This window comes from Balaenoptera borealis (genome assembly GCF_965194805.1).
Source record: "Balaenoptera borealis genome assembly, chromosome: 3".
Classification (NCBI taxonomy): Eukaryota; Metazoa; Chordata; class Mammalia; order Artiodactyla; family Balaenopteridae; genus Balaenoptera; species Balaenoptera borealis.
The window spans coordinates 11,243,084-11,257,984 of NC_138866.1; the positions used below are offsets into that span (position 1 = coordinate 11,243,084).

Consider the following 14,901-nt stretch of genomic DNA (forward strand, 5'->3'; position numbering starts at 1 on the left):
TGTTTGCGGACCACCTACTATGTGCCCCGCCGGTGCAGCTCTCTTTGCAAGAAGCTGTCATTGCATGTCACTGGATTAAGCCTCTTTGAAGCGAGTAGCAATACTTGGCATGTATGTGATTTGCTGTCTCATTAGAGCCTCGCACCAGCCTTGGGAATTGGCTGGGTTGGTGATTCAGGGCCACATGTCTAAGAAGGGGAATCCATCCGCAGAGAAATGAGGTACCCGGCCCGGGGTCCCACAGCTACGGAGTGGCTGGTGCAGAGGAGGTGCTGGGTAGATGCTTGCGGTGTAGAATGGCTTTAGTCCCTCTGGGCTCCACCCCCCCGCCCCACCTCCCCATGCTGGTCACAGTGGGGGAGACTCCGGGTGTTTTACTAAGATCACATTCTTAGTCCATTACAGATGCCTCCAGTCTTGGGTCAGGTATGCCTCACCTTGTTCCACCACGGTGGCTTTGCCTCTGAGAAGCTGTTAGTTAAATCCTGTTCTCAGTGAAAGCCTGAGAGAATCAAGCTCCTCACGCCTTTTGCAAACTCTAGGTGGAAAACCCTTTTGTTATGCAGTGTCTCCACTTGGTAGATTTGATTCTCGAAAATGGGTCCCACTTGCATTTTTGTCCCTGTTGGGTCACTAAACATAATGATGAATTGAACAATTGGGTTTCCTTATCTCCTGGTGCGCGGAGCAAGTGGCCAGTCTGAGCTGGCCTGCGCAGGCTGGCCTGGCAGTACCTCTGTGCCCCTCATGCCTGTCCCCCGGGCCTGTTGCTCCTTTGCCTTGTTCCAGCCCGCCAGGAGCTCTTCTCCCCACAGCCAGAGGGGCGCACCTTGTATAAAACAGCTCCTGGCTCTGCATCCCTTGGTCTGGGGATGGAGTTGGCTGCCTTCTCTCATGCTGGCTTCGCCAGGAGAAAGCAAGCTTTTCGTGGTCAGTAGGGCATGCCGAGTGGCCGGGGAATTCACAAGGAAACCAGGAGGAACTTGCAGCCAGAGCTTTGAAAGTGGGTCTGAAGACTTTTGCAGCGTTAAAAAGGGGCACTTGAACATTGCACCGCAGATATGCACACTTGTGGAAAATGTGCCCTAGACACTGAAGAAATGTGGAGAAGCCCCTTTGACGTGGTCTCGAAGTCTGGTGCTGCTGTTATGGTAGGTGCCCGAGCTCCCCCTGCAGTCATTTAAGACTTGGGAAATCCCCACTGATACCTTGCACCCTTTTTCCTGAGGTCCCTCTGTATTTGTGTCATCCTGTGTCTGCAGCTAAAGCATGAGGCTTGTCATCTGGTTGGTATGTTTTGCTTGGTAATTAGGAGGCTCTCGCAAAACAGTTCCAGCCGAGACTTGTGGCTGGGTCCTCAGGCTGGGCTTGCCGATTGGCTTTCCCTCCCCGTGGACCCTCCTGTCTTTAAAGAGGGGGCTTCAGGGCAAGCTGTGATGTCAACCATTCTGGGGGAAATCCAGCACAGAGTGTTGATTTCTCTGAAGGGGTTATTGTGTTCAGAGTCTAGTTGCGTTCTTCTGGCCAAATGGGCTTCAAAGAGAGGAAGGGAAACATCTGGGTCATTCTAGAACCTCAGGAAACCCACTTTGTGTTTTCATCAGGGATGCTTTAGATATTTTGTCACTTAAGCTTAGGAAGGAAAAGAAAACACCAAAAAGAATTTTTCTGTTTCTTCTCTCCTTTATTACTCTCAGGGCAGCGCCCCCTGGTGGCCGCATTTCTGTACTGGGTGCAAAACACTCCCACCCTCGAGAGTGGCCAGAGTCCTTTGCTGCTCTCGAGTTTGATGTGAATGCTGGTGCAAGTTTCAGTGGCCGAGAAGGGGGTGTAGATGGACATTGTCATGTTTTTGACTTTCACAATCCGTGGGTGCAGCGCTCCCATTTGGATGGGTGATGAATTGTCTGTGAGTTCCATAGTTAAGAAGTCCAGAGATGTTTGAAAATGGCTTGAGGCTCTGCTCCGAATGTTTGGGGCAGTGTCAGTGGCAGAGAGGATGACCTGAGTGGATCGGGGTGAGTTGTTTGTTTAGTCGAACGTCAGTCAGGCCTTGTAAAAACCTTAGAGCAGGAAGGGATGTGGGAGATCATCTCACCAGCCCCCCCCCCGCCCTGACCCCCACCGCTCCCATGCCCCTGTTTTTCTTGGCCGCACCGCCCGGCTTGCGGGATCTTAGTTCCCCAATCAGGGATCAAACCCATGCCCCCTGCAATGGAAGCGCCGAGTCTTAACCACTGGACCGCCAGGGAAGTCCCCCCAGCCCCTTTGTTTTACAGACGGGGATATGACATGAGACGGAGCAGCCTCCATACTTTTGTTCCTTTTGTTCAATTTCTAGAATGGGTCCAACCTGGGCACCTTGAGACCCATACGGAAAGCAAGTCCATTCTCCTTGGGCATCTCCGACAGTTGGGCGGCCCCCCTCATTATCTTCACGGGGGTCCAGCTGCTGCCGTTTTGTCTTGGAGACACTTCCTTGCAAGGCTGAGCTGTGGCCTCAGCAGGTGTAATGTCTGCTCTCTGAGGGGCATCACCCGCTGCAGGCGTCCGTGGGCCGTTGGAGCAGGTCCCGCTGGGACACCTTAGCAGGCGTGAGGGCCAACCCTTCGGACCCTGGTGCATCTCGATGGGATGGGCCTTCTGGCTCCTCAACAGATGGGCCTTGACTCAGCTTGTTTTTCGTGGCACTGTTTGTTCCCGCCCCTCTCCTGCATGTCTTCCCTTCTCCACGGGGACGGCTCTGGTGTTCTCTTACCCTCCTACCTGCCTTCCCCTTCCCCTCACACTGGAGCACCCTCGCAGCTCCCTCACACCTCCCTTTGTGCCTTTTTGAGAAGTTCAGAAGGAACTTCAGGCGGGGAGTAGAGAAGGAAAGCTGTTAGTTGGAAATGTCTTGTAATTTTTTTTTTTTGGCTGTGTTGGGCCTTCACTGCTGTGCGCGGGCTTTCTCTAGTTGCGGTGAGCGGGGGCTACTCTTGGTTGCTGTGCACGGGCGTCTCATTGTGGCGGCTTTCTCTTGTTGTGGAGCAGGGGCTCTAGGCCCGCGGGCTTCAGTAGTTGTGGCACACGAGCTCAGCAGTTGTGGCGCACGGGCTTAGTTGCTCTGCGGTATACGGGATCCTCCTGGACCAGGGCTCGAACCCGTGTCCCCTGAATTGGCAGGCAGATTCTTAACCACTGTGCCACCAGGAAAGTGCATGTTGGGTGATTTTTTAATTTTTAATTTTCTTAGTTCTCCACAGTGCCCTGTGTGGAAAGCCTGGCTGACCTGGTTCCCTTTGTCCGTGTTTTCTGTGTCAACCCTCCAACGCCTCACCCCCCCACTCCTCTTTCCTGCGGCTGAACTTGTGTTGCAGGAGGTGGTGGAAAGGCACAGGACATCACGAAGCATTTTGGTGTAGAACGTGGGTGAACCTCTGTCTGTCTTTACTGTCGTGTTACCTGACTTTTTAATGCTGGAACCTCATCTCACATCATCCTCCCTGTAGCTCAGGGTGGCAGAATGGGGAAACTGAGGCTTGGGGCATACGAGGGACTTGCATTCAGAGTGGAGGGCTTCCCTGAGCCCAGACCCCAGGTCTCTACACCTGAGGATGTGGCTGCCTTGTTTATTAAGAAGTTCTTTGCCCAGCTTAGGCCTGGGCTCTTGGAGGCTCCAGAAGGAGGGAGCTGGGAGTTTGGTGTTAACAGTAACCTGGCCTCCAGGGTACCCCCAGGCCGTCCCTTCCCCTCAGGGCCCCTCAGGGCCTACATTCCTGTCTTTATTTTTATTTTTAAATTTTTTTATTTTTTACTTTTTTGCTGCGCGGCATGTGGGATCTTAGTTCCCCGACCAGGGATCGAACCCGCACCCCCTGCAGTGGAAGCGTGGAGTCTTAACCATTGGACTGCCAGGGAAGTCCCCATTCCTTTTTTTAAATGAAGGAATCCAGAAGGTTCGTTTTTGCTGGGATGGTTCAGCATTATTCTGTGTTGGGATTCTTTTGGGAGATTCATAATGGGGAGGAAGGAGAATCTTTTCCTAGATTAAGTGGTGCTGGTCTGTGAGTGGGTATTTTTCTGTTTGTCTTAGTGTCTGGATCTGGCACCATTTTGGGGGCGTGGAGGTGGGAAGAGCTGCTGACTTAGGATTTCTTTGCAGCTGTGCACCAGGACTGTCCATACCCAGCCTTGCAAGTAAACACTTTCCAACAGCCTCCGAGGGAGCAAACTGGGCTTCCCACAGGAGAAGACGGCCATCTGGGCGCTGCTGTCTGTTGATGAGCCTGCCTGGGTCCCAGGCCTGGGTCTACAACAGGCCACCCATGTGACCCTGGGCATGTGCCTCAGTGTCCTCATCTTTAAAGAGAGGATGATGACAGTATTAGCTCAGGATTATGAGCCTTAAAACTGTCAGCGTGCGGATGCGTACTGTGCCTGGAACCCTGTGAGCGGCGGTTGCGGTCCTTGGTGAGTGGGTGAGTGCGCTTCCGCCCACGGATGCCTTTTTATTCCCAGATCTTTGGCATTTGCAGATCGAGTGTCCCCGGCCTGGGCAGTTTTTGAGTGACCCTGGAGTCCGGGAGGGATTGCTAACTGCTCATCCTGCCTGGGTGTGAGGTGTGTGGGGGGCCGGCGGGCACGGCTAAGGAGCGGGGAGCTACCCTGCCCGGTGCCTCCCAGCATCTCGCTTCACGCCCGGCCTGTGGGACTCTTACAGCCCCTTGTGGGGCGGGGCTGCCGTCCTCACCTATTTTATGGATGGGGAGCCTGAGAAAATTACGTTCATGCCACATGATACTTTCATTTTTTTAAGTTCTGAGATTCAAGAGGAGTTTGTGCTGGGTTTCCTGAAAATGCCAAGAGTCTCCATGAGCAATCGTGATGCTGTTATTCACTAACATGTATTGTTTTATCTTTTTGAATATTAAATACATGCATATGTTAAAATAAAACCCAGAGGATTCAAAATACACAATGAAAAGGACTCAAGATACACAATGAAAAGTCAGTCCGTTTCCTTCTTGTTCTTGAGTTCCGGTCACTCAGGGACATGTGCTGTTGGCAGTCTCTTTCTCTGGAGGTGTTTTTTTTTTTTTCCTTTTTAACTTTTTTTTTTTAATTGAATGAAAGATTCTTGAAATTCTGTAGTGCTTTACAACTTTCACAAGTTTCACACATATGATTTTATATAATCCCATAATAACCTTTTTTTAAAAAAATCCCCTACTCCTATATTGCCCCTCCCCCCTCTCTCGAGGTGTTTTGTGCAAAACACACACGGTGCGTGTGTGTGTGGATCTCTTCCGCCCATATCGCTTTGCCCTCGGCTCCTTTCATGGAACACCGTGTCTTAGAGAAATTGAACATCACTGCTTCTTTGGAGACAGTTCTGTATCACTTGCCCCGTTTCTTTAACGGCTCTGGGGTCCAGATCTTAGACCAGTGGACCGTATTTCTTGCCCTGTGGTTGGCTTCTGCCGGTGTAGACGGTGGGGCAGGGAGTGCTCTGCCCCATTGCCTGAGTGCTCATTGCTAGGTGAGTGAGCCCTGGGTCAAAGGGCGTAGGCATTTTACTTTTTCGTGGCAGTTCTGAAACCACTCCCAGGACGGGGCACTGCTCACAGATGACAGCGCGTGGGAGGGCCTGTCACGCACACCCTCCCCAGCACAGCTCGTGGACAGATATTTCTGATCTTGGCCACACACATGGGTGAGAAATGGCACTTTTGGTTTGCATTTCTCTTATGACGGTGAGATTGAGTTCACGTAGGCGGCGCTGGCTGTGCTTGGGCAGGCGTGGGGCAGAGCTGGGCCCACTTGTGCATCAGGCCGGGGCCTCCCATCCTAACCGCTGGGCCCTCCTGCCTCCACGGGTTATTTCTCCCTCGTGATTTAGCAGGTTTGGGGCATTCAGTAAATGCTTAGTGAAGTGCCGCATGAGTGCAGTTCCTGAACAGTTGGATGTAAATAGGGTTTCTGTTCCTACTTGTATTTTGAATTCAGCTGGTAAGCTAGCTTTTTGAGGGAATGTTCTGGTACCTCCTTTATAGAAAGTAAGATTCATTTAGAAAGCAAATCATCATTCAGGAACTGAGCACCTACTCCCTCCCTGGCAAAGCCAGAGTCTTAAACCCCTTCCCTCTTGGTGCATGAATGGGGCCCATCCTGACCTTTCCCCCTCCGCTGGCCCTCGGGGACCCGGCCTGGGTGTGTGGCCTGCTTAGGGGAGAGTGCCGCGCTCCCCAGGGAAGTCCAGGCAGGGTGCAGTGGCTTGTCCAAGGCGACACAGCGGGACGTGGTAGGGGTCAGGGGAGGGGGCACTCGCCCCACTCCAAGACCAGCGCGCCCTCCCCGATGCCTGCTGAAGCCTCTTTTCAAACAGCGCTTCCTCTGGAGCTGTGAATGAGACCGTTCCCATTGGGCTGTTTGAATTCCGCCTGCTGCTTTGTCTTGCCTGCTCCCAGCTGCCCTCAGAAAGCAGCTGCCCTTGTGGCCTGTGCCTCCCCAGCTGGGCCTCATGGGCAGGATTGTCTCAGCCTGTCGGGCTGACAGCTCCTGGGGGTGCCCCATTTTTAGGGCTCAGGGGGGTGGGTCTGTCACTGGCTGTGCAGATTTGGGAATCATTCCGTGAAGGATCCCCGGACTCCTGCCCCCTTCCCTCCCAGGCCCGTGGGTGCGGGGCGCCCACCCTGTTAACTGCCCTTGGTGTTCCCAGCAGCCCTGCCGTCAGAGCCCGCTGGGTAGACTCTGCTAAGCCGCCAGCTGCCCCAGAGGGAGAAGCAGGGCACACAGGCCAAAGTCCCTCCCAAAGATAGCTTCCGGGAGATGCCTTTCTTTTCTTTCCTTTTGCTCAGGATCCTAAACCCTTAGTGCCCCCTGGCTGCCCTTGTTCTTTCTCTCTGCTCATTGTCTGTCTCTCCTTTGGAAAGTTGGTTCCATAAAAGTCGAGACTTTGACAATTCTGTTTCCTGCTGAAGCCCCAGTGCTTGTACCAGGGCTCACAGTAGGGGCTCAAGAGAGCATGTGTTAGTGGATGAAGGAACTGACTGGCGGGTTTTGGAAGCCTTTTCTGTGTCCCTGTGACTCAGCCAAAGCTACTTGTGACTCCGGAGTGCTCTGGGCCAGGAAGGAAGACCCAGGGTGAAGGTGGTAGGTCCCAGGTCGGGGAGGAGACCGTCGGCTTCATTCCTTCATTCCCTCAGCAAGCCCCGAGCATCCACCCTGGCTTGCCTTGTGCTGGTCCCTGCCCCCCTGCGCCTGGTAAGGAGATGAAGGGAAACCAGCACACAGATACATTTAAAACGCTGCAAGGTGGAACTAGAGCCAGGAAGCCTGCAGATGGGAAAGCCACGACAGGAGCAGCTGCAGCCACTTCAGCACTATGTGGTCAGAGAAGGCCTGTCTGAGGAGGTGACGTTTAATGAGGGGCGAGTGCCTGTTTCTCTAGGAGCTAAAGAGCTTCAGGACGGGTGGGGTCTGCTGCCCGGAGGTCACATGCCCTGGCCTGCCTCTGCTGTGCCCCTGGGTTCCCTGAGGACTGAGGGCAGCCGTCTAGGGAAGAGCAGGCCGGTTTCCACATTAGACAGGCGGTGGTCAAAGGAGGCAGCAGGGTGTCCTGCAGTAGCGTTGTTCCCTGACAGTGTGAAAGGGGACCAGGGGGGTGGCCCTGGAACCTTCCTCCACGTGAGGCTGCAGCTGTGCTCTGGGGGCCAGACAGGAGGACAGATGCTCCCCTCTGGCCTTGTTCAGTCCAGCCTTTGTGTTCAGGAATGAGCAGTTCTGGGCTTTGGGGGCCTGGGGCGGGGATGGGTGGGGGACCCTATGGCCCTGGTAGGCCCTAGGCCAGCTGACCCTTCCTAAAGCTCAGGTTAGGCCTCAGGTGCCCAGGGAGTGGGGGGAAGGATGCTTGCTCTCTTTTACACTCATTTACCTTCCTCCAGGCCAGTGTTTGCTGAACTCGCCCAACAAAAGAAGCACTGGGGGCACCAGTGAAAAACGTATCCTTGAGTCCACCCCCTCGCCCTTAAAATTCTCCAGGGAAAGGGTCTGGGAGCTTCCTCCTAACAAGTGCCCTGCTGATTCTTCTGGGAAATGGACACTGTCATTTCCCCAACAGTGTTACTAGGCCTCACGCCCGAACCATCAGGCACGTTTGACGCTGAGTTAAACAGGCTAAAGCAGCTTCTTTACTGTGGGGCTTCTCTGGGACAGGGGCTTTCCAGGAGGGCATCTGGGATGTAGAGCTTCCCAGGCTGGTCTGTTCCCGGAGTCCCTGTGCGGGACTCGTGTTCCCCGGAGCCCACCCTGGGAAACTCTGGTGAGGCACTCGCCATCTGCTGCCTCGTTTGAGCCCCATCACACGGGAGGCGGGCAAGGCAGGGGCACCAGGCTGCCCACCCAGCTTCCCTGCCTGCCGGTTGCTACCTTTTGGGCAGTCCTGTTTCCCCTTTTAAAAATGTCTCGCCTCTGGCTGCTGGTTTGCACTGAAGTTACTTAGAGGTGGGTCCTGAGGCTGGGGAGGAGATAGCTTTTGCACAGGAGACGTTCCTGGGGACCGGCCCAGCCAGGTGCACGCTGGTTATCAGGCCAGGGCCGGGAGCAGAGGCCGGAGCACAGCCTGCGGTGCCTTATTCTGCAGTTGAGTCTGCAAACCCGTTGGCTCCTCATCAGCCTTCTGCCTGCTCGGGTCTTAGAGCCTCTGAGCCATGAAACCAGAACCGGGGGGCTTGTCCAGGAGGCCCTCCATGCTTCAGAAGGGCTGTGTTGAAGTTCCCTCCTGTTCCCTCCTGGATCAGTGGCTCATCCCAGATTTCAGAGCACAGGGAGAACTTAGCACGGGCCGGGCACTATTGTAGGTCGGGAATCTACTCTCCAAGGCGGCGTATCTCCATTTGCTAGATGAGAACACCGAGGCTTGGGGAGAGGCGAGATGACTTGCCCACTCACTCAGCTGTGAGTGGCAGAGCTTGGATTCACCCTCGGGGCTCACTGACTCTTGGAACCCTGCTGTTTCTACCCTGCCAGGTGGCTTTTATCTCCGTCTTGAATGTGGCATCTTGGTACCGTTGGACTGATACCCAGTTTCAGAAGAAAATCAAGGCATTCTTTTCTGAGCATCCTCTGTGTGCAGTTACGGGGCCCAGAGGGGTGGTGGGTGGTGAGATGGCTGTAAACTCGGAGCACAAGACTTGCCTGATTGACTGTAGATGACTGACAAGCCATTCCGCCTCCCCAGGCCTCTGCTCCTCCATCTGTAAAGTGGGCATAGGACACCCACCTCTAGGGCTGCTGAGCATGGCGGGTGCTTCGGACGTGACAGGACTCCCCCTCCCTGTGGGCCACCTCCCACGCCCTCCTACCCGACCAGGCCAGGGTCTGGGGCCTTTGACACATCTCTGGTGGGAGCCCCCAGCCCAGGGCAGGCAGAGAGCCTCCCTTCCCGGCTCCCCTATCCTTTTCTGGTGTGGGAGACCTCCAGCGCCAGTGCCCGGGACATGCCCCCAGCCTCTCAGCTCACTGCTTCCTGGGAGGGGCTGTGCGTGGTAGGTGGCTGCAGAGTGGAGGCCCCTATGGGAGTTTTGCTTTCATTTCTGCCTCACACCCTTTATCCATCCAACAGTTGAGGGCTGGGGTGTGGAAACCTCCAGACCCCTCCCTGGGGCCCTCGTCCCAGTGCAGGTTGCTAGGCACCCCCCTTCCTGGTGGATGAGTTTGGGTGCTGTGGACCCGTGCAGCAGTGAGCACCCCGGGGGCGGCCTGGGGCTGCGGAAGGCTCTTCCTTGCCGTGCATTGGGCTGGGTCCCATGGAGGGGAGGGTGGTAGCAGGGGGGTGAAGGTTGTGTGTGGCTTTCTCTACGGGGGATGGGGGGGACCCTTGGAGAGGAGAGAAGGGGGCATGTGGGGGAGGGGTATTTGTGAGTCCCCAGGGGCTGTTGTGCTGTCTCCTGCCCTCCCGGGTTCCTGGGCGTCTTTCTGAGGAATGTTCAGTGCTGTGGGACTCTTGGTTTGTCTCTGGATGGGGTTTCCTCTTTGTTCCCCAGCCTATGGTACGGAGGCCCAGAAGGAAGATGCAGAGGTAGCCCCAAGTTGCAGAGCTAGTAGGTGGGGCAGCTTGGATTTGAACCTGGCCTTGCTGACACTAAAGCTTATATTCTTTAAGATTTTATTCTAAAAGTCCTAACATTCATTGTGGGATCCTTGAAAAGCAAAGGAATTCTGGCCATTCTGTCAGAGATCTGTTCCCGCCTCCCTGTGGGCAGGTCTGGGCAGGGGCTCCAGGGTCCTGTCGGGAAGGAGTTCTGCTTCTTGCGGTAGCAGCCCCCAAGACCCCCGCCTGCACTTTGACCCGGGCGCAGCACGTTGTGGCCTGTGCCTAAGGAGGTTCGGTTGCTCAGAGCCTCGCTGCCTGAGCCCCTGGGCCTCCGTGCCCCTGCTGGTGAGGAATGTGCTTATTCCCTTGGGGGAGCTGCTGTGGCTGCCCTGGCACGGAGGGGGCCGTGGGGTCCGTGGCTTGAGGCCGTGGATGTCGTGGCATCATTTCCAGTGTCACGAGAACAGCTGAGCCCTGGGAATAACAGTAGCTCCCGATTCTGGAGCTCCAGCCACGGGCCTGACCTTGTGCTTTAAGGCCCTCAGTCCACACGCGGAAACAGGCTCAGAGAGGGTGAGGGACCTTCCCTGGGTTTCATAGCTGGTCACTCCTGGGGGTGCGATTTGAACAGCACTTTCTGCGAATCTAAAGCTCCGACCCTTGACCATTAACAGTTTTTTTCTTTGTAAGCGAAGGCAGAGGATGGGAGGATGGCTTTCCTTTTGTCTGAGCTCTTTTCTAATGACCCGTCCTTGGTGCTCTTTAGTTTTTAACTTTTCTATTTTTCATTTTGAATTTCAATTGGATGTATGGCTTGCCTGGAGTCAGGAAGTTTAGGTGCTGGCTCAGTTGGTGTCCACTCAGGCTGGGTATCAGCTGAGTCACCTTTCAGCAGCATCGCCATCCGTCCTGTGGATGCCGAGTCCGGGCCGCCCAGTTTGCGACGTGCTCTGTCCAGACAGCATCGTTCAGATTCCCAGGATCCTGCCACTCCCGCCTCACACGCTCCTTCCTTGAAATCCTCTGAGCCTATGTGGATGAGGCCCCATGGCCTACTCTTCTGTTTAAATTGCCATGCGTGTCCCTCTTTGGGGTCACCTTGGGGAACCTTGGTGCTTTTTCTACTGAAGGTAGAGGGTTTTGGAAGCACCTTGGAAAGACCCCAAAAACCTGGAAGGCTCTTGGGGAACATTCTCATTGGAGCCATTCCTCGGCTTCAGAAGTGGGGGTGGTGCTTGTGAAAGAGCTTCAAGATCAGGAGCAGGGACTTGGAGTCGGGGTGCTGGGTTCTGGCTGTGTGACTTTGGGCCAAGCCACCTAACCTCTCCGAGGCTTTCGTTTCTATACCTGAAATGGGAATTTTCTACCAACCTGCAGCAGAATAGTTCTGCAGATTGGGTGAGCTGAGGCAGCTTGAGTCTTTTTTAGCGCAGAGCCTGGCCCTTGGTGGGCAAATGGTAACTCTGTTATTCAGAGTCAGCCATTAAAGGGTGATGGAGCTGTTGACCCTGGAGCTTATGTTTGAGCAGCCCTCATATCTGGGAAGAAGATGGGCAAGCTGAGTTTCGGAAGCCTCTTAGGTAGGGCTGTGCTGGATTCCTTGTGATGTCCCGGGGACAGTGTGTATCTTGGTCAGTGGTGGGATATGAAGGCTGACTCAGCCTCTTACTGGATGGGCGACCCGGGTGTGTTTTGGACCCCTCTCTGGGCCTTAATTTCCTCCTTGATAAGAGTCAGCCTCGTGCGTGCGCACAGGAGGGGCTCAGCACACAAACTTGCTCCTTTCTTGTTCAGGCCAGAGGCCATCTCTGACAGAAGCAGGGGAGGGCTGCTCTTCACTCCCTCAACCTGTAGTCACGCCCTCTGTGTCGATGGGTGATGGAGAGTAAACCTCCCCTGCTGGTGAGATGCGGAGGTCCGCCGTCTGAGAGGAGGAATTTCCCCAAATCTTGGAGCCAGAAGGGGTCCTTGCAGGTGAGGATTTGCAGCTCAGAGCGTCCGGCCTTGATGGTTCATGCACACAGGGACTCAACCCGATGTGCTGGGCCTGAGCCCTGGAGCCCACAGATGCTCCTCCTTTGGCTTCCGGGGAACCGCAGGTCGCATGTGAGGCCGGGGTCTATTCTGTTCCGTTCTGAGCCATTGTTGGCAGACCCCGCCTCGTCCAGGATGAGTTCTTTTGGTTCATGGGCCCAGGCAGTTGGGGGTAGGACCCCCAGGCTGGTGGTCTTTCCTGTCTTTCCTCCAACTTTGCCAGGAATGCCGAAAGGGCAAGCTCTTTGGATTTGGAATGCTGCCCTGGGCAGGGCGGGGGAGTGGGCGGGTAGCCGTTTGGGACATGGACAGTTCTGGGGGGGGGGGGAATGGGGACTCCCCTGGGAGTGAGACCTGAGGACCGGCCAGGTGCCTGCAAATCTGTCTTCACTGCTGGAGGACACAGTGGGCAGCCGGGGCAGCCGTGTCCTCCAGGCTTCTCTCTCTCAATCAGCCAACAGACGTGGAGAGTTGCTGGGATGAAGTTAAAGATCTGAGCAGAAGAGCGATTGTCTGACTGATTTCTACAAGTGGCAGCAGTGTCTTCGTTTCGGTAGAAGCCTCAGTGCCAACTGGGTTCAGTAATAAAGGGGCTCCTGTAAGTGTTAACTCCATGCAGAGGTCTGGCTTCAGGTATAGGTGGATTCAGGGACTCTCATGGTGTCCTCGGGACCCGGTCTCTCTGTGTCCCTGGCCTCCCTCGTGTGGCTTCATTCTCAGGCCCATGTGATACAAGGTGAGTCCTCACAACTGACCTTTATTCTGAGTGCCGAGTTCCTTGTGCTACACCCTTGTGTTCCTCCTTTGATCTGCGTTACACCCCATCAGGGTGTGGGCTTTTAGTACCCCTGTTTCCTAACAAGAGTGAAGACACAGAGAGGTTAAATAACTAGCCCAGGGTCACAGCTCGTCGGTGGCAGGACTGGGATGCAGACCCGGGCTGGTGGCTTCGGGGCCTCCCTGCACCTGGGACGTAGGTGAGCCTGGGCCACAGCCAGGTGCTGGGGCCGGGGAGTGGCCCGTTCCCTACCACGTGATCTGCGTGTGGGCCGGGTGGACCCCACGCGGGAAGCTGGGGACTTCCCTGAAGACAGTGGGATTGGCCGCTGGGCAGCCAGGGGAGGTGGGGATCCTCCGTGGTTCTGGGCTCCGGGGCCAGGGCGCTGTTCCCAGGGGGGAGGGACGGCCACCTCCACAAGTGAGAGCCTGAGGCTGGGCCCCTGGCTTCCTCTTTCCCCTCAGACAAACCCGAGCTGGTTCATTCCCACGGCGGGTCGGACGCAGGCAGATTCTGAGGGCCCTGGGCCCAGTGGTCACGCAGGGGCCTCCTGGAGGAAGGGCTTCTGTAACCCTGCCTTGAGGGATGGGGTCTGGGGCCTTGGGCAGAGGCTGCCTGGAGTCCAGGGTGAAAGCCGATGTCTTCCCGGCCCTGCCGTGTGGAACTGTGGGGTTTTGACACCGAGTGTTTGGGGTGAAACAGTCTTGTGTTACGTAAGCACGCCGTCGCCCTGTTGCCGTCTGGCCCTGTCCGTGCACGCCGGGGAATGTTTAGGCGCCTTTCCCCCGGGAGCCTGCGGGATCGCGCAGCTGTGAGCTTTTGGCCTGGGGGCTCGGTCCTCCTGCAGAGGGGGGCATTAGTGCGGGTCGCGGGCTCTGCTGCCGGCTCTCCCACGTCCGAGCAGGCCTGCGGGGAGTGGTTCCACCTGGAAGGGGAGGAAGTCACTGCTGACGGCCGGTGGCCTCACACCCGGGCCCTGCACTCCTCAGGGCCCCAGTCCTGAGGGCCCCTGGCGAAGGGGCAGGGCTGGACGCCGGGGAAGGCTCAGCGCGGTGGGGCCTGGTGAGGGGTTTTGGTCCCTCATGGTTCCTTTCTGGAACCAGTGGGGGAGCAAGGAGCCCTTGAGAAGCCGGTGGCTGCCCTGCTCAGTGCCCTTGCCCTGCCTGCCGGGTGCCTCGACTTGGGTGTTCCCGAATTCTCAGAGGCCAGCGGTTCTTCTTAGTGGCGTGGCCTTTGGTGGCAGGTAGATAGAGGTAGTGGTGGTGGGAAAACAGTGGAAGGGAAGGCTGTCCCGGGCCCTTCTCTTTGCTGTGGCCACCGTGGACTGCAGGCCTGGCCTGACATCTGTCAGCACCCCCCCGGTAGCTTCCTGGGGCTGTATGATCAAGCAGCCGGGTCACGAAGCTCACGTCTCATTCATTCTCACTGTCGAGCTGTGTGGCCTTCATCAGAGTCCCTATTTGAAGGCCCCCAACTCAGAGGTCCTGGGGAGCGAATACTTCTGGCTTAGCTGGTCGGACTGCTGTTTGGGCCCAAGTTGTCAGCTCATCAGGTCTGTTACGTGAGGCTGCGAGGAGGGGTCATTTCAGTTTATCAGCTGATTAAAAACAGCACTTGAAAACAGAAACCAAGCTGGAGAAGGTCAGTGACTTGTCTGCACGAAATACCATAGTTTCTTGTGGGCAGGTTTACATCTGACTTGTGAATAGCACTAAAAAACTTCTGTTAAAAAAGAATAATGTACGTGATCAAAATTTAAACCACACCTAAGAGCGTGCAGTGAAAAGTCGGCCTCCCTTACACTTCACCCCAGGCCCTGGAGGCCGCCGTGTTACCACGTTCTCGCCTGTTCTCTCAGACACGTGTTGTGTCTGTGTAAGCCCTTGTGTACCCCCCCCCACACATGCACAGCCCCCTTTTTTGTTTCTGAAACAGTGATGGCCATTATCCATGCTCTCGTACAATTAACTTTTTTTTCCGTTTAATATAGCTTATGGGTGACTCTATACTTGTA

At 55.6% G+C, this 14,901-nt stretch overlaps 1 protein-coding gene across 2 annotated transcripts in view; it reads left to right on the plus strand.

Annotated features, from left to right (window-relative positions):
* Positions 1-14,901, plus strand: part of ITPK1 (inositol-tetrakisphosphate 1-kinase) — a gene marked incomplete at its 5' end in the record, with an annotated part of 213,616 nt that overhangs the window by 53,130 nt on the left and 145,585 nt on the right. The gene's annotated exons all lie outside the window — the stretch shown is intronic.